General features: G+C 37.9%; 1 non-coding gene across 1 annotated transcript; it reads right to left on the bottom strand.

Moving 5' to 3' along the window:
• Positions 1–17,515: 17,515 nt before the first annotated feature.
• LOC126007328 (U6 spliceosomal RNA) lies at positions 17,516–17,618 on the bottom strand. Its single transcript, XR_007494909.1, has one exon. It is a non-coding gene; the product is annotated as a U6 spliceosomal RNA (small nuclear RNA).
• Between the last annotated feature and the right edge of the window lie 8,497 nt (positions 17,619–26,115).

The following is a 26,115-nucleotide window of genomic DNA, read 5'->3' as shown; positions in this document are numbered from 1 at the left end:
AGACATTGATCTTAAGGACTGTTTTTAGAAGATGTCTTGAGAAGAAATTTTTCTTTCTTTCTTTTTTTTTTCTTTTTTTTTCTTTCCTTTCCTTTTCTGTAAATATTATATCTTGTGGTTATATAATAATGAAGTGACCTTAAGCATAAGTATAGCTGATATACCATAAAATTAGGACACTAGTCAGGAACTTTTTCATGTCCAAAAGCAAAGACCCAACAAAGTCAAATGAGTCAGGGAACTGGAACGAATACATGGGCAAAAGAAAAGAAAGATGCAAATATACAAAAGAGGAGTCAGGATACAGTTAAGCTCAAATCTTGAGGGGGGGAGTGTAAATGAATGAAATGGACCATTTTATTTCAAGAATGCTTGGCAGACCTCAGTAGTGGTGTATTTTTGCTACAGTGATGCATATTCAAAAAGAAGCAGCTCTCCCAAGATGCCTGCACTTTTTCTTTCTTTTTTCTTCTTCTTTCTTTTTCCTTCTTTCTAACCTCAGCAGTGCTCAGAAGTTACTCCTGGCTCTGTCCTCAGAAATTATTTCTGACCTGCTCAGGGGACTATATTGGATGCCAAGGATAGAACAGAACCCTGTTGAATCAGATGCTTGCAAAGCAAATGCCCAACATGCTGTGCTATCACTCTGGCCCCTTCTTTCTTTTTCTTTATGTTTTCGTTTTGTTTTGTTTTGTTTGGGGGGTAAAATATTCAGCTATGTTAGGGCTTTCTCCTAGCTCTGACATTAGGATCACTCCTGGCAGAGCTCAGGGAATCACCTAGGCTGCAGGGAATAATAGAAACAGGCTTACACTTACAAGATTAGTGCCTTCCACTCTATTCTAGCTTTTCTACCTGAACTTTTCTTTCTTTATTTGCTGATTTTCTTTTTGTCCTCTAGTCTGTGATCCTTTTCTCTCTATTAAAGTGTTTGCTCTTTCAAAGTTATAACCCATGAGGAGTTTTAACTACCTTTAAATCACTTTTTTTTTCACTTTCTTTCTTCACTACTAGCTTTTTTCCCCCTCACTTGGAACATCTGTCATAAAAAGCCCAAAAGACACCATCTGATTAGCTCAGTTTATCTCTCCATGCTCAGATCACTAACCTGTTCAAATTAGAATATATGGGTTAAGTGCTGGTACCACTAGACTCAGATATATCCTAGAGTCCTGGGGAAATAAGAACACACAATAATAAACATAAGGGGATGGTTCTTCCTTTAATATAATATGAGAATGACACTTTGCTGTGGACTGTGACTGAAGTTTAGAAGGCAGAGTGGTTTCTAATAAAATAAACTAAATTAGAGCTCAGTCAATGGCAGAGCCATAGGAATTGTAGAACTTCAGTGAGTCAGTAAATTTGACCATATCTTATTTTGTGTAAAGTAACCATAGTCTATACATCTTTAAGAAGAAAAGTAGCTATTTATGCATTTTAAATACAAAAATTATAATTCAAATATCTTGCCTTGTATACTGAATCAAGTGGAGTTTGATCCCCAGCATCCTATATGGTCTCCCAATCCCATAAGGAGTACTCCTTGAGCACAGAGCCAGGAGTGAGCCCTGGGCATCAACAGATGTGATCCAAAAATGTAAAATGTAATAGTAGGTGTCAGTAATTATGAGAGATACTTTTCAAATGCACTGGTATTCTGATGCACTTGCTACTTGAGTCAACACAACTCCAATAGGATCCCCAAGAATCTACCATCTTTTCTAGATGTCATAAAAGAAACTCCCCTTAGATCTAAAGAATCATGACTAACTAGATAAGACACTTCAAAATAAAAGACAGTTATTATTTATTGGTTATAATGAAGCCTGCTCACCCCAGAGGTACGTCTCAAGGATTACTGTCAAATTTTTGTAAAATGCCTGCGGCTTTACAATAGAAAGGTACTATATATGATAATAAAAGAAATAGCAATAATATTCTTGCACAATCCTGACACTGAGTTCATCTTTCTTTTAAAAAAGGAGATCATCTTTAGCCTATTGGGATTACTGAATTCAATTTGTTGTGAGAATGCTGAGGTTCATAAAAAATATGCTCATTATAAAAACACTCTCAATTTCCTGTTTTGTTCAGTATTGTCACTTTTAACTTTTTTCTATATTAAGGAGGTGACAATCATTTGAAAATGCACAATGATACTAATTTGAATCTGAATTTGCAAAAATTTTATGAAGGCATAGGAAAAGCATTAAAAATAAGACCTCATAAAAATTTTAAATATACTATGTTACCCCCCCAGCATATAGAACAATGTGTTAGGGATAAGGAGACAAGTATGTACAACATTTCCAAAATAGCTTTAAAAATAAAATAAGATCCTATGAAAGTCTAGAAAGCCAGTGAGCATAAATATCAGGTTCCAATCAGGTTCCAGTGGAGAATTCTAATTCCTTTTCCTTTATAGTCTTTCATTTGTTTTAAAGGAAACATGCCTGGTAATACTCCAGGATTTCTAGCTCAGTGCTCAAGGGTTATTCCTGGAAGTACTCAAGGAATTGACCATATACCATGCCAAGACAATCTGTCTTCTTGCATGCAAAACCTGTTGAGCTTTTCTCCAGTTTCAATTTTTCTTTAATTTTGCCTAAATCAAGGTTGAAGTGAACTATATCAAGAAGCAGTGAGATCAGAAAAGAGTAGAACATTAATTTCTTTCTAAGCAATTTTTTATTTAAACACCATGGCTAAAAGATTATTCATATTACAGATATTTTTACAGATAAAGTTGTTCATGATAGAATTACATTCATACAATGTACAACAACCTTTACCAGTATGCATTTCCCATCACCAATTTTTAGAAGTCAGTGGCCACAGAGCTCAAAGAAATGCAGCGTAAGGAAGCCAAGAGTGAGGGGGCATCTATCAAAATCTCAAAGACCCTATAGCCAGTTTTCTATCTGTTTTCTGTTTGGAATCAAATCAGGCAGAGAATTAAGTAAATGTCACCAAAGAAGCTATCCTGATCTTCCTCTGCAGATTGCTTGATCAATTCCTGCCTCTGATCGAATCATTGTCGTTCTCTGGCCATTCTAAATTTTTCCTTAACAAAACTTTGCCTCATCATACTGCCATTTATATATTTCACTCAGAAATGGCTTTCTGGTTTTTATATCTCTTCTTGGTATCCTCCTCTATCTTGTCCCTTTCTCCTTACCATCATCGATCTATCATGTTCAACTCCACCCACTCACTTCATTTCTTGACTTTTCAAGCCATTACTGTTTGGAGGAGAAGATTGAAAATCTCATTTATCACAGGAACATCTTGCAAAGATTCCATCACACCCAAGAAATAAAAGAGCACCTAAAATTTAATCTTTAGAGTGGGAGTATCCTTGAAATAAAAGCAAAATAATATATTGATGCCTTTTTACAAACAAACACACAATGGCACTTTCTCTTTGAAGATGAGCTGTTATCCAGAGTCACTTATTTCTGGAGAAATTTTACAAAATCCTGTATTGCTTTTTAAAAATAATAGTTTGTGCTATTCAAAACACTGCAGCAAGTTGTGATAGAAATGCCTAACAAAGTTCCCTCATCGTACTACCAATACTGTCCTGATCTATATTACACCTCGCACCATTGGTAAGACTTAGCTATTCAAACATCTATCTACCTCCATTTGTTTTCTTTTCCTCTGCAAGCTTGACAGATGGATGTATTCCTAATGTCTCCAGGTTACATTCAGTGGTTGTAATAAACATCTGTTCCTGTCCAACACAGAGTTTTTCCCCAGACCACAAAATTGAACCAGCTATGGTGAAGGGTGTGTAAAAATATAAATTAAAGGTGGCACATATATAGTTTGGTGAGTAGAATACATACCCTGCAATTTGGCTGAACTGGATTTGACCATCGGAATCTCATATGGTTTCCCAGAAACCACCAAGAGTTCAGAGACTAGAGTAAGTCCTAAGCATTGTTGGATGTAAAGCATGTGTAAAAATATACATTATCCCAAAGCAAAAAAGACACCTTCTGAGCCCCCCATCCCTAGCTCCAGCAAGAAGCCACAACCACCATGCCTGCTGACTTATTCTATGTGACCTTCTTTCTCCCACCTCCCCTAATTGTGGACTATTGCTTGCTCCCAGATTCAGCTCCAGAGAGACCTCCAGCTTGAAAACACTACTTGAAAATCCTGACTGCTGAAAACCATTTTTTAGAATCCACAAGAACATAGTGCGAGATGAAAATGTGCCCTGGATTTTATCCCTGCCTCCGATTATCCCAAAAAACTTAATAGAGGGGCTGGTGAGGTGGCGCTAGAGGTAAGGTGTTTGCCTTGCAAGCGCTAGCCAAGGAAAGGACTGCGGTTCAATCCCCCGGCATCCCATATGGTCCCCCCAAGCCAGGGTCAATTTCTGAGTGCTTAGCCAGGAGTAACCCCTGAGCATCAAATGGGTGTGGCCTGAAAAACCAAAAAAAAAAAACTTAATGGAGATATCTTTATTTTTTTTTAAGTTTATTTCCTTAATAGCTATAACTCTTAGTGTTTATTTTTCATCCCCATCCCTTTATTCTTTGTTTTGTTTTTGGGTGGGGGGCTTTTATGGTTCTTCTTAGTAGAAATTCTAATAAGAAAAGTCTTGCTTGGAATAAGAACTCAGGTCAAAACCAGGCCAGAGATCGTATATTTTGCTATTTTTACCCACAAGTGCACCAATAATATAATCTGGCATTGTTTTTTTTTCAGCATAGGCACACTAAAATGGGGAAATCTTGTGTATTGAAAGAAGTTCTTATCTAATAGGCATAAGAACTCATGAATTTTATAATGCAGGGGCATCTTCCACCCTGAACAATCATTATGGGGACCTCATGTGATTGGACATTGACCATCCAAACTGATCCTGAGATCCCAATCTTAGAACTGGCACAGTACCCTGCACCAGCACCAGAAATCAAAATCTCCCCAGATGAGGCTTAAGGCTGCTGGGCACCAACTTGCACCAGGGCAGATTCATATGATACCCTGATGACAAGGAAAGGAAGCAGCAACAACTTGATCTAAGGCCAGGTTGCCCTACCTCATCACCTGATAGTGATATAAAATCAGAAGACTCTTAATCCTAGGATCTGTGTAAAAACAAAGATCTCTTATTAAAGAAGATTGACTTTGACAACCACACCAGAGCAGAACTTTTCCTGGGACCATAAAGAAAGACCTTGGGTTTTGATAATTAACATACCCAGATCCTGTAGTCAATCTCATGACAGTATGCTTCAAGGGTAGAGACATCCTATATGTCTTAGGTCAAGGAAATTTTTTTTCTAATTTCCCAAACATTTACCGTGCCTATGCAAAACAAAACAAAACAAAAACTTGCCACATCTGTCCCCCTTTTTTCGTTTTCTATTTTTTTTAATTTTATTTATATTTATAGCTTCCAAATAGGAACCCCTGCCTTTTTTACAGAACCATAAAATTATCTTGTTGTGCCTCACATTTATATGTCTTCCTACAAACTGACTAAAGGAAAGAAATGTGGATGAGACACAGGGGCCAAGCGATCTCAAGAGAATAGAATGGGAATAATAAATAGTCAGCCCAAAATACCCACATCATTGTCAACCACAATAGAATCAAGAGACTCAAACTATAATAAGCTTTACATAAAATGGACCTGTTAAACTGGCAGTCAAGGGGGACAAGAGTCAAGGTATAGGATGCATGCTGGGAATTATGGTGGAGGGAGTCAACACTGGTGGTGTGAATGGCCCTAATTCACTCTCACTATGTATCTGATATTCAACTGTGAAAGACTTGTAATTCACATTGGTCTCAATTAGAAAAAAAAAGAATATAAATTAAAGGTGGCACAGAAATAGTATGGTGGGTAGGGCACAGAACCTACACTTGGCTGATTTGAATTTAACCACCAGAATCCCATAAGGTGTCCCAAGTACCACCAAGAGTGATTCCTAGGTGCAGAGGCAGGAATAAGTCCTGAGCAAATGTTAACCTTCCCTCTTCCATAAAAAGAATGTAAGGTAATTAATTAAGTTCAAACCTAACAATTTACATTCAGGAAGCAACATTACACAATAGTGTCTTGATCCTGCCATATACAAGTCTGTGAAGCAGTGAAATACAAAGGAAAAGATATGCTCCAATGTTCCTCCCAAATGGTGTCTAGTGCTTTGTTTAAAATTTCTTTAATGGGGGCCGGAGAGATAGAAAAGCAGTACGGCATTTGTCTTGCATGCAGCTGACCCAGGAAGGATGGTGGTTCAAAACCCAGAATCCCATATGATTTCCAAGCCAGCCAGGAGCAATTTCTGAGCCAGAGCTAGGAGTAACTCCTGAGCAATGCTGGGTGTGCCCCCCTCCCAAAAAAAACAAAAACAAACAAAAAAAAAAACTTCTTTGATGGAGACTAGATTTAGAACTACAAGTTCCATAGTTAGAGTCTTTACTAAGGAGACTGTTTGGAATTTTCACTAAAGATGAATTAAGAAATAAATAAGATAGACAAATATTGGCAAGACTCACAAGGAAAAAAAGAGGAAATAAGTCAGATCATAAGTGAACGGGGACAAATTACAGCATAATGCCCAGAAATCCAATACATTGTGAGAGCTTATTATCAATAACTGTACTCTGTTATGCTAGAAAACCTAGAAGAAATTGACAAATTTCTGGAAATAAACAATCTCCCAAAACTGAATAAGAAAGAAGATAGCCTAAATAACCCAAGTATATGGAAGGAAATTGAAACAGTAATTAAGAATTCTCGGGTCGGGGCCAGAGAGATAGCATGGAGGTAAGGCATTTGCCTTTCATGCAGAAGGTCATCGGTTCGAATCCCGGCGTCCCATATGGTCCCCTGTGCCTGCCAGGAGCAATTTCTGAGCATGGAGCCAGGAATAACCCCTGAGCACTGCCGGGTGTGACCCAAAAACCACAAAAAAAAAAAAAAAAAAAAGAATTCTCGGGTCAAAGAGATAGCATGGAGGTAGGGTGTTTGCCTTGCATGCAGAAAAACGGTGGTTTGAATCCCGCCATCCCATATGGTCCCTTGAGCCTGCCAGGAGTGATTTCTGAGGGTAGAGCCAAGAGTTATCCCTGAGTGCTGTTGGGTGTGACACCCCCCAAAAAAAAATTCCCAAGAATAAAAGTCCAGGACCAGATGTTTTTACAGGTGAGTTTTTCAAACGTTTAACTTTAGAGAATAATTACTACCATTGATCCTTAAATTCTTCCAAAATATTAAAATAGGAACTTTCCTTAATACCTTTTATAAGCTGACATTACACTGATTCCCAAAGCTGACAAAGATACTACCAAAGAACAAAACTACAGATCAATCTCATTGAAGAACACTGATGTAAAAAATCCTCAACAAAATTGAATTTAATAGTACATCCAAAAATTGTACATCATGACCAAGTGGGTTTCATACCAGGGATACAAGGTTGGTTCAATATATGCAAATAAATCAATATCAATCATCACAAGAAAAGATAAAAATCATATGATAATATCAATCAATGTAGAGAAAGCATACAACAAGATGCAACACCAATTCATAATTAAAAACCTTAGCAAATTAAAGGTGGAAGTAACCATCCTCAAGATATTAACTGCTGGGCCCAGATGGATAGCACAGCGGCGTTTGCCTTGCAAGCAGCCGATCCAGGACCAAAGGTGGTTGGTTCGAATCCCGGTGTCCCATATGGTCCCCCGTGCCTGCCAGGAGCTATTTCTGAGCAGACAGCCAGGAGTTACTCCTGAGCACCGCCGGGTGTGGCCCAAAAACAAAAACAAACAAACAAAAAGATATTAACAGCTTTCGATAATAAGCCCATCGCCAATATTATTCTTATTGGTGAAAAAGTGAAAGCATTTCCACTGATAACAAGTACAAGGCAAGGATGTCCAATATCTCCACTCTTATTGAACTTAGTATTAGGAGTCCTAGCAATAGCAATCAGGCAAGAGACGGAAATCAAGAGGAATTCAAATTGGAAAAGAGAAAGTGAAACTCTCTATTTGCAAATAACATGATACATTGAATACCTTGAAGAGCCAAAAAAAAAAAAAATCTCCTAGAAACAATAAACCAATACAGCAAAGTGGCTGACTACAAAGTCAGTGCATTTCTTTATACAAATAAAGACTCAGAGCCACCTCCAAACCTCCCAGCTGCCATTACGAAAGCCCCCATGCCTGCTCAGGTATAAAAAGTCGGTGAGAACAGCCCCAAACCCCAACACACACCCCGTTTCTGTGGATCCTTGCTCAGTGGGGGTGGGACTAAGGGACCCCCAAGTCAACCTATAAATTTGGCACGCGCAAAACAGCCCCTTCCACACCCTTCCGCCTTCAAACATCCCAGCCGCAGTTACAAAAGCCCTGAGCCCACTCAGGAAAGAAAGCCCATTGATCATTGCTCCACAGACACTTCAGCTTATACCAGATGGTTCTAAGCAGAACAGGTCTAATGTTTTTCACCCTAAGAAAATATACAGTCCCCAAACCAGAAGAACAACCCAACAAACTAATATACATTTCTTTCATACTTGGGCAACCTCACTTACCTAGAATAAATAAACCCCAATTTTAAAATGAGCCAGACTGGGTGACAGTGCGGGATGCACTCTAAGAAGATAGGTGGAGGGAGGTTGACTGGTGGTGGGATTGGTCCTAAAACATTGTATGTTTGGAACCTAATTATGAATAACTTTGTAAATCACAATGGTTTAAATAAAAAAAATTTAAGTAATATTGAAATTTTAAGGTTAAAAAATAAGATCCATTAAGTAACTTTTGTTTTCAAGTTACTGTTCAAGTTTCAAGCAATGGAAATGTAATCAGAAGAAAAGGTACAGATATATAAGAATATCACTCATGTGAAGGATGGGAGATGTACACAATAAGGCAGCAGCAAATGGCCCAAAACAGTACAATTGAAGAAAAGGAGAATGAAGGAGAATGGAGAATGAAGGGCCTTTGGGACATTGATGGAAGAAATTAGGTGCTCTGGTGTTGGGTGTTGGGTGGTTAAGCAATGCATGCATAAATGTATGAATAAAAGTATTATAAATTATAGTATTTCAATAAATATGGATAAAATAAATAAAATAAAATAAGAAGCTCTCCAAAAAAGGTGAATGAATGGGTGAAGCAATGGGTACCATATTGGATCAATTGACTGACTCCAAAGAAAGACAGGGTTAAGCTGGAAAATACAGGTTACCATATTAGAGTTCACAGAAAAATGCTCTCTGCCAGCAGATTTCTTTTTAGTTTAGAAAAGGAAATTAAAGAGATGAAATGTCAAGCAAATACACAATGAAAACTTCTACCAATAAAATAACTTCTGCCACTATATCAAGTAAATTTGGGTCCCTACTTACAGATGGTAATTAATATAAACTATGTATTAAACTCACCATACACACACACACACACACACACACACACACACACACACACACACACACACACACACACATACCAGAAGTCTCAACATGCTTTCTGTGGGCTCTGTTTGTTATTCTTTCTTCATGCTCTTTTCTTACAGTATAATTTTCTAATTAATCTTTTTACTCTAATTGGCATTAGATTCAGATCTGTGTGGCCATGCATGGTGCTGGGAATCATAATCAGGTACATTTGTGCCAAGAATGTGCAAGACAGTCACTAGGTCACATCTCTGACTTCAGATTTCTAAGTTTTCAAATTATGAATATAAAGACAAAACCTGTTCATCATTTTTGGTGTATAAAATGAATCATAAGATGAAGAAAGTTGTATGTGTATGTCATCTTTGAAAGTCTATAGGATTTCTTCTGGTGAAAAAAATACTTCCTCTGGTTTAGTAGCTTCTGGCGTGACAATGGGAGAAAATATATTTATAGTTTTATTAAAATATGTTCAAAGTCTTGGTGGGTCCCCTTTTGCAAGTGGTTAATACATCATTCTCCTTGTGCACTACCAGAACCAACTCAAAACATTAATTTCATAAGTGATTCCATGCTATTCCTATCATGGAATCCTTGTCCTCTACATCTTTTCCCTTTGTTTCTTTCTAACTGCTATTCTGAATCATGTTTGGCTTTTAATTATATTTTCACCAATTTTTACATTTCTGTTTACTTTCTTTCCTCTCATTTCCCCACTAATTCTCAGAAAGACATGAGAGTCTACTGATGTGTTAATTTTTTCTTTTTTCTTCTAAAACAGCAAAAGTGGTGATGATATATTTGGAGAATAATTAGTTCCCTAATATCATTAAGTAGGGTAGCCAAGGCACAATATACCTTGCAAGCAGTCAATGTGGTTTCAATCCCCAGCACCACTTTTGGTCCCCTGAGCACTACCAGTAGTGATCGCTGAGTCCAGAGCCAGCAGTAAGTCTGGACCACCACTGGGTATACCCCCAAAAAACCCAACAAATCAACAAGTAGATAACAAGTGAAAATGAACCAGAATCTTAACTCCTACATCATGGTCTATATTCAGTGATTCACTGAAGAGATATCTGAAGAACAAAAGTTCAAATGTCCTTAATTATTTGGGGGAGCTGAAATAATTAAATAATAATAGTCATTACTAATTCTTTAATGAATTTACAAATTCATTACAAAGACTATGATGGTGACTAATAAACCTAAAAATGAAATAGGAAGCTTTTTTAATTTTTATTTTGATCATATTGGCTTACATATCTTTCACAGTAGTATTTTAGGTACATATTAACATTGAATCAGGGGAATACCCATCACCAAATTTGTCCTCCCCACCATCCCCTTTCCCTTTCTGCAACCCATATCCTCCACCATCACCCCACCCCCCAGAGCTGCTAGAGTAGGTGGTCCCCTCTTTGTCTAGCTTACTATTAGTGATCATATATCTGTTTGATCCTGGTACCCTCCCTTGTTTCCTCCTCTATTTGAGAGGTGGAGCTCGATAATTTGAGTTATGTGGTTTTGTTTGAAAGAAAGAAAAGCAATAGAATGAAGTAAAAAATAAGAAAAAATAAAAAATAAAAAAAACAAAATAAGCTGAAAATGGGCGGAGTCCTTCTAGAGGCTTTCAACCTCAGTTTGAGAGAGGACAGGAAAAAGGTAATTGAAACACCACAACAATACAGAAAGAAATATCAAATTAAGTATCCAGTGAGCACTACAGCAATAAAGAAAAGCACCACAAAATAGTCTCGGTTCTGAAATCAAACCATGTTGGAGTACAAAAAGAAAGAGAAAGATAAAATAAAATAAAATAAAATAAAATAAAATAAAATAAAATAAAATAAAATAAATAAAATAAAATAAAATAAAATAAAATTGAAGACATCAACTTCAATATCTACACCAAAATAAAGACGTCAAAAAATATCGATCAATCAATAAATATATATGTGGAAAAATGATTATTTTGTGCTTTTTTTTTCTTCCCTCCCTGCATAAGCACAGTAACTATTGAGGATATTATAGAGGGAATTCCCTTGGCCTACCACTGGTCGGCAACCTTTTTTTTCAACTGAGCCAAATCTCGTCAAAATCACGATTGAAATTTATTTTGAGAACCACACAGGGCATGCACTGACAGAGGCTAGGAGCAGAGTCCTGACTCCTGGAGTGGCTGCCCGGCACACAGAAGAGCCAAATTAAAAGTGTAAAGAGCCACAAGTGGCTGCGAGCTGAATGTTGCCGACCACTGCCCTAACCTGTTTTTTTCTCTCTCCATCCCCCAATCCACCAGCAATATAATGTAGCACTACTTCTTCCTGTAAAGGCATTTTTTAAAAAAGGGGAAATTTTACATGTAAAAACAAGCTCTTATCTACTAGGAATAAGAACTCATGCTTTTTTACAACACAGGGGCATCTCCCACCCTGAACATATGTCATGTGGAACCAACTTAGACCCCAGGGAATGTCCAGCCTTGACTCCTGGATTCCAGACATAGAAACGACAGAGTTCTCCACAACAGTTCCAAAAACCAAATCCCCTCTAGGGCATCCATAATGCTGCTCTGACACCAACATGCGCCAGTTCTAAATTGATAACCTGACAACAAGAAAATGGAAACAACTTGATCTAAGATCAAGTTGTCCTTCCTCACCAGCCAACAGTAAGACAAAATCAGAAGACATGTCACCCTTTGATTTGTGCAAAAGCCAAGATCGCTATATACAGATGACTGGATGTTACAACCAGGACTGGACAGTACGCATCCTGGGACTACCACCACCAACAACAAAAAAAGCTCTAGCCTAGCTTTTGGTCTATGATCTGTTCAACAAACAAGATCTCCAATTCCAGAGGTCTGACTGAGACAAGTGCAACTGAACGTATCTTCCGGAAACTCAACGAAAGACTCTAGGAGCAACATAATGACCAAGACCACCAACTACAGAAGTTGGATTAAAACGACACTGAAGAAATAGGAAACTTTTAATAGAGTTCTGTAAATGTTACACAAAGATAATTTTAAGAATAAAGTAGTCAGGGGGCCAGAGCGGTAGCACAGGTGATAGGGCATTTGCCTTGCATGCACTAATCTAGGACAGACCCACGGTTCAATTCCCTGGCATCCCATATGGTCCCCCAAGCCAGGAGTGATTTCTAAGTGCAGAGCCAGGAATTACTCCTGAGCAACACTGGGTGTGGCCCCAAAACAACAAAAAACAAACAATAAAATAATAAAGTAGTCTAATTTGGTTAATAAGATATAACTCTCTGTTAAATGAAAAAGTGGCTTCTTGGCTCAACAGTATTTCCCTCTAAGCATGTAAAAACAAGTCAATTACCACTGGCATGGTATCCCACTATCACCAACCTTTTTATTTTAATCAATGATTTTAAAAGTTTGCTTAAAACCTGCTTTGGTATAGTTGATAGATGACAATTTTTTGTTTTATACATATCAGATTTAAATTTTTAATTAAAAAATTTTAATGTATAAATTTTATATAAAAAGGGGATGCGTAGAAAATGTTAATGCTGGATCAGAGGTGCCATTCTGCCCTAGGAAACCTGGATCCTCTCCGAGGCTTCCCTCCCTAACAAAAAACTGCAGAGGTCAACCTTGGGCAGGAATCCAGCAGTTAGAAACAGCAAGGCAAGCCAAGGGTGACCTCAGCTGGGAGAAAAGAGAATTCTTTCCATTGCAGAGTAAGTGTTGAGCTGGTAAAACTTCTGCTGATCTTGGTGAATAAATAGTGGTTCTCAGACACTAGTGAGCACATGAATTAGATGATCTCATTAAACATTCACACCTCTAGTCCCACTTCTAAAGTGCTTAGATTTTGGGAATCTTTATTTTAGTTATCACTTAAGGTAATTTAAAAATCACTTGCTATAGGATGGAGAGCTAGTACCGCAAGTAGGGTTTGATCCTATATGAGACAACATTTGATCCCATAAGGTCACTCAAGCACCTCCAGGAATAATTCCTGAGTACAGAGCTAGGAGTAACCACTGAGAGTCACCAGTTGTGATCCCCCAAAATAGAAATCCATGGCTAGGGTGAAACATCAATGACTATAAAGCTCAAAAATTCAGAAGGGAAAAGTAAGATGAAAGAATTTCTACATAGGGATCCTTAAGAATGTAGTTTCAAGGGTGTGTGTGTGTGTGTGTGTGTGTGTGTGTGTGTGTGTGTGTGTGTGTGTGACCAGAATTCAGCACTTATATAAAGCACATGTTCTCCCACTGAACTACAATCCCAGGCAATTAGACTTCCTCTCAACCATTAAAAAAAAATAATAATAAAATCAATCTTAGAACTGGAGAGATAGTACAGCAGGTAAATGTTTATTGTGCATGCTTCTGACCAGGGTTGACCCCAGCTCCACATATGGTCCCCTGAGGACTGCTAGGAGTGAAATCTGAGCACAGATTGTGGAGTAAGCCCTGGTAACACCTGAGTCTGGCATAAAAACAAATAAACAAGCAAACAAAAAATCTCTGCCATAAAACTATTTAGAATTTAATTGGAACTCTGCTGGAACTCAGATGCCAGCACCCCTATCTGCCTGTCTTCTGCTATGTTGCATTCTCAGACTGAATACATCCTGTGTGTGGCTCAACTACAGATGGCTAGCCTTCCCTGGAGGTGAGTTACACTCCCAGAAAGGGAAAGCCGCTGAACTCTGCTGGAACTCAGATGCCAGCACCCATATCTGCCTGTCTTCTGTGCTGTGCTGCATTCTCAGCCTGATTTCATCCTGTGTGTGGCTCATCTGCGGACAGCTAGCCTTCCTTGGAGGTGAGTTTACATGCCCAGAAAGGGAGAAGCCAGAGGAGCATGGCCGCTTGGCTTCGCTATGCGTCCGCGCACATCATTTAGGCAATGAATACAACCACAACACGTAGAACAACCCACAATACAAGTGTGACAATGGGGAAACAATGCAGGCCAGCGCCAGACATAGAGAATGAAGATGGCAACTTAAATGACCAGAACATGGCCAACCAAATAGTCAATCTCTCAGATAAGGAGTTTAGAGTCGAAATATGGAAGATGATCAAAGAACTCAAAGAAAGTATAGAAGAGAACACTAAAAAGAACCAAGAGAATATGAAGATAGAAATGAGAAAACTCCAAACTGATATTTCAGGTCAAATAACAGGTCTGAAAAACTCAGATGAATTGAAGGAAAACATATATGAGCTTTCCCATGGGTTAACAGCAGCTGAGAATAGAATTAGTACAATGGAAGATGAGATGAATAACAACTCCATACAGCAGAAGAGACTGAAAAAAAGCCTTAAAGCAAATGATCAAACAATGGAAAAATTACTCAAAGAGTGGGAAGAGATGAAAATAGAAGTCTATGATAAGCTCAACAGAAACAACTTAAGAATCACTGGAGTCCCAGAGACCCAGGAAGAAAATCTCCAGGAAGAATCAATGGTCAAGAACATCATTAAAGAGAAACTACCAGAGCTAAAGAATACATGCAATCAAATTCTGCATGCCCGAAGAGTACCAACTAAAAGAGACCCCCAAAAAACACCCCGAGACACATTCTAGTCACAATGACGAACCCCATTGATAGATACAGAATTCTGAATGCAGCAAGATCAAAAAAAGAAATTACATTCAAGGAAACATCCTTGAGATTTACCGCAGACCTGTCACAAGAAACACTCAAGGCCAGAAGGCAGTGGTGGGACATAGTGGCAAAACTCAATGAAATAAATGCTTGTCCCCCAAGTCTGCCAGGAATGAGTGTTGCACTAGTAGTAAGCTATTAGCACAATTGAATGTGGCCCCCAAACAAAAACAAGTTCAATCAACTCCAACTTTTGCCATTCCTTGAGTCCATTGTTTTCTTTGTGTCCATAATATATTGTTTTTTTCTAACATACTGTAAATACCATGGAACCAAGAGATGATATTCATATTTTTAAAACTATTTATTGCATTTTAACTTTGAAATTAATGACATTCAACTTTTAATTTCTCAGGGTCAGCTGCATGCAAGGCAGAGTGTTATCACTCTGGCTCCTTGCTGAAGGTTTTAATCATGAATAAGTTCTGGGTCTTGTCAAATGCCTTCTCTCCATTGATTGATATGATCATATGATGTTTTTATCCTTTTAGTGATGGATGTAGTGCATGATGTTGACTGAAGTGCATGATGTTGACTAATTTGCATATATTAAACCATGCTTGCATTCGGGCTAAAACACACTCAAACATGCTGTATAATCTTTTTGATATGTGGTTGGATTCAGTTTGCTAAGATTTGTTAATGGTTTTTGTATCAATGTTCTTCAGTGAGATTGGTCTGTGGTTTCTTTCTTGGTGGTATCTCTGTCAGCTTTGGGAATAAGAATAATGTTAGCTCCTGGGGCCAGAGAAATAGCATGAATATAGGGCATTTGCCTTGCATGCAGAAGGACAGTGGTTCAAATCCCGGCATCCTATATGGTCCCTCAAGCCTGCTAGGAGCGATTTCTGAGTGTAGAGCCAGGAGTAACCCTGAGTGCTGCTAGGTGTGACCCCCCAAAAAAGAAGGTTAGCTCCATAGTATTATTGGGAGGATTCCCATCTCTCTATTATTTGGAGAGTCTAAGTATTAATGATATTCTGAATGTTTAATAAAACTCACCCAGGGCCAGAGCGATGGTGCAGCAGAAGGACATTTGCCTTACATGTGACTGACACAGGACGAACCGCAGTTTGTCCCATGTGGTCCCCCAAGTGCCAGGAACAATATTTCAGAGCGTATAGCAGGAGTAACCCTTGAGTGTCACCGGGTGTGACCCAAATATCAACAACAACAACAGCAAAAAAAAAAAAAAAAAAAAAAAAAAAAAAAACCTCACCCATAAACTCATCTGGTCCATGACTTTTATTCTTAGAAATAGTCTTTATTATTGTTTCAATTTTCTTACTTGTGATTGACCTGTTTTGGCTTTCTACTTAATCTTTATTCAGTTTTCAGAGATTTTATGTTTCCAGAAATTTGCCCATTTCTCCTTGGTCCTCTAGATTACATAGTAAAGTTATTCATAAATAAGCTATTATGCTGTATTGGATTTGTGGGGGTTCTGTTGTAATTTCTCCTCTTTCATTTCTAATTTAATTTATTTAGGCAGGTTTTTTTTTGTATTATTTTCCTTGTTTTCATATTGTTGATTTCTGCTCTGGTTTTTATTATTTCTTTTCTTCTGTTTGTGTTTGGGTTCCTTTGTTGTTAGTTTTTCAGATATGTAAGGTATGCCTTTAGGTTGTTCATTTGTCTTTTTCTTCTCTCCTTATGTAAATCTGTATCACTATGAGTTTTCCCCTAATTACTGCTTTTGCTGTGTCCAATAGATTTTGAAAATTTGTTTCTTCATTAGCATTAGTCTCGAGGAATTGCTTTATTTCTTCGTTGATTTTCTCTTTGACTCAGCTGTTGTTGAGTATCATGGAATTTAGTCTTCAGGTGTTATCTTTTCTACATCTTCTTGTTACAATCAATCTTGATCTCTGTGGCATTGCGGTCTGATAGGTGCTTGCTATAATTATTATATTTATGAATTTATGTAAATTAGACTTGTATCCTAAAATGTGATCTATTCTAGAGAATTTTCTGTATGCACTTAAGAAAAATATATATTCAGTGTTTTGAGGATGAAAAGCCCTGTATAGATCCATTAGTCTCATCTCTTTTAATTTCTCAGTTAGGGCTCTTATATCCTTGCTAATGTTCTGCCTATTGATCTATCTAATGGCAAGTATGATATATCCAACCACTATCAGGTTACCATCCATATGTTTCTCTAGGCGTGTGAGCAAAAGCCTTAAACAATTTGTTGGCTCTATATTTGGTGTATATATATTGATCAGAGTTAGTACTTCTTGGTAAATTGTTCCCCTGATCATTAAGTAATATCCATCCTGGTCTCTATTTTCTTGAGGTTGAATGTACCTGGGTCTTATATAAGTATGACTATCCCAGCTTTTTATATGTTCCAGTAACTTGTATGATTGTTTTCAATCCTATTACTCTGAGTCTTTCCTGAATTTTTTTTTCAATATGAAACACTGCACAAATTTGTGTGTCATCCTTGAGCAGGGGCCATGCTAATCTTCTCTGTATCATTCCAATTTTAGTATATGTGCTGCTAAAGCAAGCATGTCTATCCTGAAATTTTAAGTGTATTTCCCGTAAACAAAAAATTGCTGGGTTTTGTTTCCTTATCTAATCTGCTACTCTAAGCCTTTTGATGGGAGAGTTTAACCCATTGACATTTAAGGAAAATATTGACAGAAAGAGCTGTTGTGCCATTATATTTTGTAGGATTGTTGCTGTTACAATTGGGTATTTGATTACATATAATACTATAACTTGTTAACATGTTCTTTAGTGTCTTCAATTCCATCTGTATAGTTTCTCTAATTTATTGAGAGTTCTTTTTGAATTGGTTGAATTGTTTATCTACAGATTGCTTAATTTCACAGGCTTGTACCTCCTTTATTTCTGTTGCTAAAACACTGAGTTTTTATTTTTAGGTCTTCATCTACCAGGCTCAGGTATTTTGGTGTGCTTCAAAAGTTGCCTAGGTTTCTCTTAATATCCTCAGTACAGTTATCCTCTATAGTTCCCCCATTATATTTTGCATTTAGTGGGTTGGGATGGTGGAATTTCAGGTGATCTGAAGGAAGTGATCTGAATTGAGACAGCAGATGGGCAGGACTCAGGATAGGCAGTGGGCGGGAAAAGCACAGCAGGGAAGAGATTTGTGGTGACACTGATGGCTGAGAGGGTCTTGGATATACAAAGGGCCAAAAAGTCCCTCTCTTAGTAGACACACCTAGATTGAGTTGGTGAATGGGTGGGACTAGGGACTGGTGTCAGGCTAGAAGAAGTGCTGTTTGCCAGTTCTTTTTAAAACTTCATCTGCAATCTAGGTCACTTTGGTGGTGGCAAAATGAGGCAAATATATCACCTTAACAATAATAAAAAAATCCAAAATTCTTCATCTGTACTGGAGAGATAGTAAGGAGTTAACGCACATGGATATTGGATCTTGGACATCAACTATGGTCCCTCAAGTGCTGCCAAGGATGATTCTGAAATTAAGAGTAATCCTTAAACATCATTGGGTGTGCACAAAAAAACAAACAACAGGAAAAAATTATCTAAAAAATGACATGTATTTTAATTTCATTGGTGAAAACTAGCTGCATTCGTGAGCAATTGGACACAGGAGTGGTGCATGATATAATGTCATACATAATGAATGAAAGTAAATTTAGTGTGGGGGAACAGTTGACCATATCTACAACATAAAGGTTTGAGAAGGTCCTGGACCTCTCAACGAGACAGGACTAAATAAATCATAAAAGTAGCCAAGAATATTGTGGGAGAGCTAGATAGATAGTACCAGCAGGAAAGGTGCTTATCTTGCATGCAGCCAATGCAGGCTCAATTACCATGTTCTACTCAGGGTCCCCTAGAACCTCCTGGAGTGATCTCTAAAAGGAGAACCAGTAGTTAACCCTGAGCACTGCTAGGCATGAACTACCCTCACTGCAAGAGAAGGGGGGGAGATAAAGAGGGAGAGGAAGAGAGAGAATATTATGGGAAGGGATCAAAATAGCTAGGTAAAGAGAACTGCATTTTGTTGCTGGTTTTGCATAACAAATTTGATATATATGTATATATATATATATAAATATATATGTTAGTATATTGAAGTTTTAGGGTAAAAGTAAGAATCCAGGTCTGATGAAGTTTAGAAAACTTTGTTAAATGATCAAATGGAATAGAATCAAGAATAGTTGGGGGAGGGTTCCAAAAAGATTCCCTCCAAGTTAATAAGAGATGTTTCACTTAAATTATTCATGTCCCAAAGAAATTTGTTGTTTGCTGTAGCTGGAATGCCTAAGGCTTTTGCTGATAAAAACTTAAAGATCTAAACTCTAGATGAGTACTGTCCAATAGAAATGTCTGCAATGATGAAAATTTTCTATATCTGCACTGCCTGTGGCAGTAGCCACCAGGCATATGTGATATTGTAATGTATAAGAAATACACATTTGCCCTCCTCTGTCTCTGGCACAGAGCTCCTTAAAATCTTGGAATTTCTGAAGGAAAAAACCTTGAGGAATAAAAGTGTCTTTTGTTATGTAAATGAGGTAACTTTTTTAAAGTATCTAAAAATGGTGATTAGTTGTCAGCCAAGTGATTAATGTTCTGGAACTTTTAGGCATTACCATCCCCACACCCTTCTCCAAGGACAGAAGTGGCACTAAACCATCAACCATAAGTGGCCAATGATATAATTTATTTTGTCTATATAATGAGCTCATAAAATAAACCTAAATAATGGATTTGGAGGGCTTCTGAATTGGTGCAAGAATGAATATTTGTGATCTGCAGATAAGAGTCAAAGTACTAGAGCACAGACTTTGCATGAGGGAGCACCAACCAGGTCAAGTCCCCACTCCTTGGATACCTGAGCACTATTGGAAATAGCTTCCAAATATTAGGTATTGCTCAAACTTTTTTTTAGATTTCTTCAATGTATTTATTTTTATATATAAATACTTTATTGAAGCACTGTGGTTACAAACTTGTTCGTGGTTGAATTTTAGTCATAAAATATATTCCACCCTTCACCAGTGCACATTTCCAAACACAAATGTCCCCAGTTTCTCTCCTACTCTCCTGTCTATCTTCTACAGACATCTTACCTCTCTCTCTCTCTCTCTCTCTCTCTCTCTCTCTCTATATATATATATATATATATATATATATATATTTTACTCTCCTCTTTCTATTTCTCTTTTCTTTCTTTGACACTGTGGTTTGTACTATGTTTAATGAAGTGGTATCACACACATTCTTTTTATCCCCTTCAGCACCAGTTCTTATCCAGAATGATCAGTTAGTTCCAACTATCATTTTCCTAGTAGATCCTTTGCTACTACATTCACCACTCTTTGTGACAAGCTTCCTACCATGGACTAGTCAATGCTGACCCTCAACTCTATTGCTTCTGAATCTTATTACCATACTATCTTTCCTTTTTCTCATATTCCAAAAATGACCGAGATTATTCTATCTATCCCTCTCCCTCTGACTCATTTAACTCAACAAAATAATTTCCATATGCATCCATTTTTAAGCAAATTTAATTACTTCATTCTTCCTAGCACTGCATAGTATTTCATTGTGAGGATGTAACAGTTTCTTAAGCCAATTCACTGTTCTCTGGCACTTGGTTTGTTTCCAGTTTCTGGCTATTTTAAATACTGCAACGATGACATTGTCAAATGATTTTTCTGTATCTATTGATATGATTATATGATTTTTGTTTCTCCTTTTATTAAGATGGTTATTATATTGGCTGACTTGTATATGCTAAACCATCCTTGTGGGGCCAGAGACAGCAGTAGTGCCTTGCACACAGATAGCTCAGGACTGACCCTGATCTGAATCTTGATCCCACATGGTCCCCTGAGTCTGCCAGGAGGGATTTCTGAGTACAGAGCCAGAAGTAACCCCTGAATGCCATCAGGTGTGACCTAAAAACAAAACAAAAGATTTGAAAGAATTCACTAGTGAATCCATCTGAACCTGGGTTTTTCTTTTTCAAAAGCCTTTTGATTACCATTTCAATTTCCTCAATAGTGATAGGATTTAGATATTTAGGTATTACAGATTATCTTGCTTCAAACTTGGAAGGTTATTGGAGTACAAGAATGTATCCATTTCTTCTGGTTTTGTGGCATAAAGGTTCTCAAAGTAATCTCTTATTACCCTCTAAGTTTCTGAAGTATCTTAGTCACCTCCCCCTTTTCATTTCTGATCCAGTTTATTAAACTTTTCTTTCTTTCTCTGTGGGTCTTGCTAATGGTTTATCAATCTTGAAAGGAGGGAGGCAAGGAGGGAGGGAGGGAGGGAAGAAGGAAGGAAGGAAGGAAGGAAGGAAGGAAGGAAGGAAGGAAGGAAGGAAGGAAGGAAGGAAGGAAGGAAGGAAGGAAGGAAGGAAGGAAGGAAGGAAGGAAGGAAGGAAGGAAGGAAGGAAGGAAGGAAGGAAGGAAGAGAGAAGAAGGATGGAAGGAGGAAGGGAGGGGAAGAGAGAAGGGACGAGTGTTTGGGGTCATCAAGACAGTCTAAGTGGCAGGATCACATACCTGGAATGCACAAGACCCTGGGTTGCATCCCAGGGTATTGAATCTTCCGAGCCATACACAGTCATCCTGACTAACAATGGGAGTGTTTTCAGGTCCCCAAATCCCTATTAAAAGCCATTCCTGCCATTTCCCCCACACACACACACACTCACACATGTACCAACACACATTGGTGCTCAAAATTTCTGGTATCAGTTGCAATGTTGGTGGAGGGGGATTTCCTGTTGGCATATAATTTGGACAATGAACAGAGATAGCATTAGGCTACACAAATTAAGTTCACAAAACCAACATGCTTCCACACAGTTCACTAGATACACACATGTTAGATGTCATCACAAACTTAGGTTGTTTTTACTTATACTTACTATAGCTTATATTCATCAAAGGTTCCGAAGAATACAGAGAAACCGTGTACTTATTAGATCACTGGTTTATTATAAAAGGATATCTTTGAGAATACAGAGAGCATCCAAATTAAGAGATGTGTGAGACAAGATATGGAGAAAGAAAGAATGGAAAGGTTCAGTGCTCAATATAAGACTATTTCTTTCCTAAATCTCTTTGTTTTACCAATGTGAAAATTAACAAAGTCCTATCCTTTTGGGGCTCTTGTGATGGCACTCATTACAAAATATGATTGATCAAATTAGTAGTCTAGAATGACTTTGAAGACTTTCAGTTTTCCCCTGCCCCAGAAGTCAGGGGTTTTCTTGAATCCAAGAATGCAATAAGCTCTCATCTCAGATATGTGCCTAAAACCAATGTAGTATAACAGTAGATATCCTTGATATCTTTCCACCTAGAAAATTTACAAGATTCAAAAAGTTCAGTGTTAAGAAGGTTGAAGACAGATTTTCTTAAAACAAATCACAGTATTCCTTGCAGTTCTTTCCCTAGCATTTTCTTTCCTCTCTTAGCATATGATTTTGTTTTGGTAGTTTGATTGGTTTTCAATTATTTGCTAATTCCCAGATCTCCATATTCAGAGATCCAAAACTGAAAACCCTTCAGTGTTCCCTTAAAACCTGTGATTAATTTGCATTTGAACTGCAGTTCTCCCCTTCCCCTTTGACTAACTTCCCCAGATTTTTCTTAAAAATATGGTGCTGTTATTTAGAAAAGAATATACTGAATATATGGGCCAAAGTAATTGTACAGAGGGTAATCCCCAGCATCCCATTTCATCTCCAAGCACCTACACTACTGGCAATAATTCCTGAGTGCAGAGCCAGGAGTATGCCCTAAGCACTGCTAGATTCGACAAACAACAACAAACAAACACAAAAATACTGAGTATACTCAGAATAAGTATGTGCGTATTAAAAAACAAACAAAAAATTCTCAAAGTATCTGAGTATTAAAAAATACTCAGGCCAGCGAGATAGCACAGCACTGTTTGCCTTGCAAGCAACCAATCCAGGACCTAAGATGGTTGATTCGAATCTCCGCGTCCCCCGTGCCTGCCAGGAGCTATTTCTGAGCAGATAGCCAGGAGTAACCCCTGAGCACTGCCGGGTGTAGCCCCCCCAAAAAAAATACTGAATATCTAAAGTATCTATAATCATTATGTCACTATAATTATTATGTCATCATTACATCACTGGGTTGTATTTTCTTTAAGTTGTGATCATGACCCATTTTTAGGAGAAAGCTAGTTCTGAAACTCAAAAAATGACCTATCCACTATACAACATAAATGAAATGGGGTGTATCAGGAGCAGCAAAATTCTTTCCACCTTCATAAGAGTGTTCTATTTTTTTTTCAGTGTGTGTTCATTGAGTCAGAACAAAAACATGTATTAAGAGTTTGGGTTATTTTATTTTGTTTTGTTTTGGGGCCATGGTGATACTCAAATATTACACCTATTTCTGCACTTTTAAGTATTACACCTGGTGGTATTAAGGTGGCATTAAGTTATCTATGTGATGCCTGGATCAAAAGCAGGTCAGCTGGTTTTTTAGGATGGTACATTCTCTCCAGCAGCAGATGTATTTGTTTTACTGTAACTCATGAACAAAAATGTAATATCTGCTCAATTAAAACATTATTATTATTATTATTATTATTATTATTATTATTATTATTATGGTTTTTGGGTCACACTCGGCAGCGCTCAGGGGTTACTCCTATCTCTACTACACTCAGAAATCACTCTTGGCAGGCTCGGGGGACCAAATGGGATGCTGGGATTAGAACCACTGAGCTTCTGCATGCAAGCCAAACACCTTACCTCTATGCTATCTCTCAAGCCCCTAAAACATTATTTATTTCGTTTAAAATCCCTTAGAAACTAAGAAAACAATACAAAAAAATCAATGAGACCAGGAGTTGGTTTTTCGAAAGAATAAACAAGATTGACAAACCACTGGCAAGACTCACTAAAAAAAATAAGAGGGAAAACACCTAAATAAATAGGATCACAAATGAAAGGGGAGAGATTACAATAGAACCCCAAGAAATCCAGCACATCATGAGGACTTATTATGAACAACTATACTCAGTCAGGTTAGAGAACCCAGAAGAAACAGACAGATTTTTGGAAAAATATCATCTTCCAAAACTGGATAAGGAGGATGTAGAAAGCCTTAAAAGGCCAATCACATCTGAGGAAATTGAATCAGTAATTAAGAAACTCCCCAAGAAACTCCAGGTCCAGATAGCTTTACAGGTGAATTCTATCAAACATTCCAAGAAGAGTTATTACCACTGATCCACAGGCTTTTCCAAAATATTGAAAAGACAGGAATCCTTCCTAATTCCTTTTATGAGGCTAATATCACACTCATTCCCAAAAATGGCAAAGACACTGACAAGAACGAAAACTACAGACCAATCTCACTAATGAACATAGATGCAAAAATTCTCAACAAAATCTTAGCAAACCGAATCCAGCACTACGCAAAAAGATTATGTACCATTGTTGTATATGAAAATATTTCCATAAGATTATTCTTTGCCTATTGTCCCACCTTGACCTTCCAGGTGGGGGCGCTGTTGAGAGCGGAATAAATATATGGGAGCGAGGTGTTCAGGGTCTTTTGCCAGAGTTTGCTGGCTGGCTCTAGGTGTGTTTTGGAGCTTGCAGGAAGCTGACAAAGGACTCTCTTCGCCCAACCTTTTACCCCTTACCCCTCTTGTCTGTGAGGATTATTTGCTGCGGATAAATATTACCAAGATCTCCCCCCAAAAGAGGACAAGAGGATGGGAATCAATTTCTCATTCTGGACCTCTTTGCGATATTCAAACAATCAACAAAGTGTTGAATTAAATAATAAAAATGGCCCTTGGATGGGCTTGGATGGTGATGGATGGTGATAGAAGCCTTTCTCCTCCAGCCCAGGAACATGTGGTTCCAACTCTCCAGCCGGTGGGTCAGCAGGTTCAGGAGGAGGCAAGGAAATCAGCCACAAGCAGGATCCAAGAAATATCAGCTTTATTTATGCCCTAGCCACCACATGTGTGGCCTACCATAACCATTTATGCTGGATTTCCTATTCAGCCCAGCATTATACCTTGTTCCTCAGCCTTCTCCTCCTCTTGCTTCCTCCTCCATTCATGCATCCATGCAAATTCCCCTTTTGCCTCTCAGGCCAAACCTTTTGTAATCTCCCCAAGACCCCTCCTAGAAATGGGAGGGTCTTTCTTGTAGGTAAAGTAACATGAAGAATGGGGGATATGGTAAGACAAAGGAGTAAATGAGACCCAACAAATGAGGCAACAACCATGACCAAGTGCGTTTCATTCCAGGGATGCAAAGATGGTTTAATATATGTAAATTAATCAACGTCATACACCACATCAACAATAAGAAGACAAAAATCACATGATTAAATCAATTGATGCAGAGAAGGCAGCTGACAAAAATCCAGCAACCTTTCATGATGAAAACACTCAGCAAAATAGGACTGGAAGGAACCTTCTCCAAGGTAGTTACAGCTATCTATGAAAAGCCCACAGCCAACATTATCCTTAATGGTGAAAAATTGAAAGCATTTTCACTAAGGTCAGGAACTAGGCAAGGCTGTCCACTCTCTCCACTCTTATTCAATATAGTTTTAGAAGTCCTAGCAATAGCAATCAGACAAGAGAAGGGAATCAAAGGAATGCAAATAGGGAAAGAGGAACTCAAGCTATCTTTTTTTGCAGATGATATGATGATATATATAAAAAACCCTAAAGAGTCCACAGTAAAACTCCTAGAAACAATTAACCAATACAGCAAAGTGGCCAGCTACAAAGTCAATACACAAAAGACAGTAGCATTCCTCTATACAAATAATAAAGTAGTGGAGAAAGATTAAGAGGACAATCCCATTTAAAATAGTTTCCAAAAATATCAAGTACCTAAGACTCAACCTTATAAGAGAAGTGAAGGAGCTATACCATGAAAACTTCAAAACACTTCAAAAAGAAATTAAGAGGACCTAAGGAAATGGAAGAACATTCCATGCTCATGGGTAGGTAGAATCAACATTGTCAAA

This window comes from Suncus etruscus, chromosome 4 (genome assembly GCF_024139225.1).
Source record: "Suncus etruscus isolate mSunEtr1 chromosome 4, mSunEtr1.pri.cur, whole genome shotgun sequence".
In the NCBI taxonomy this organism is placed as follows: domain Eukaryota; kingdom Metazoa; phylum Chordata; class Mammalia; order Eulipotyphla; family Soricidae; genus Suncus; species Suncus etruscus.
This window is presented reverse-complemented; position numbering and strand designations above follow the sequence as displayed.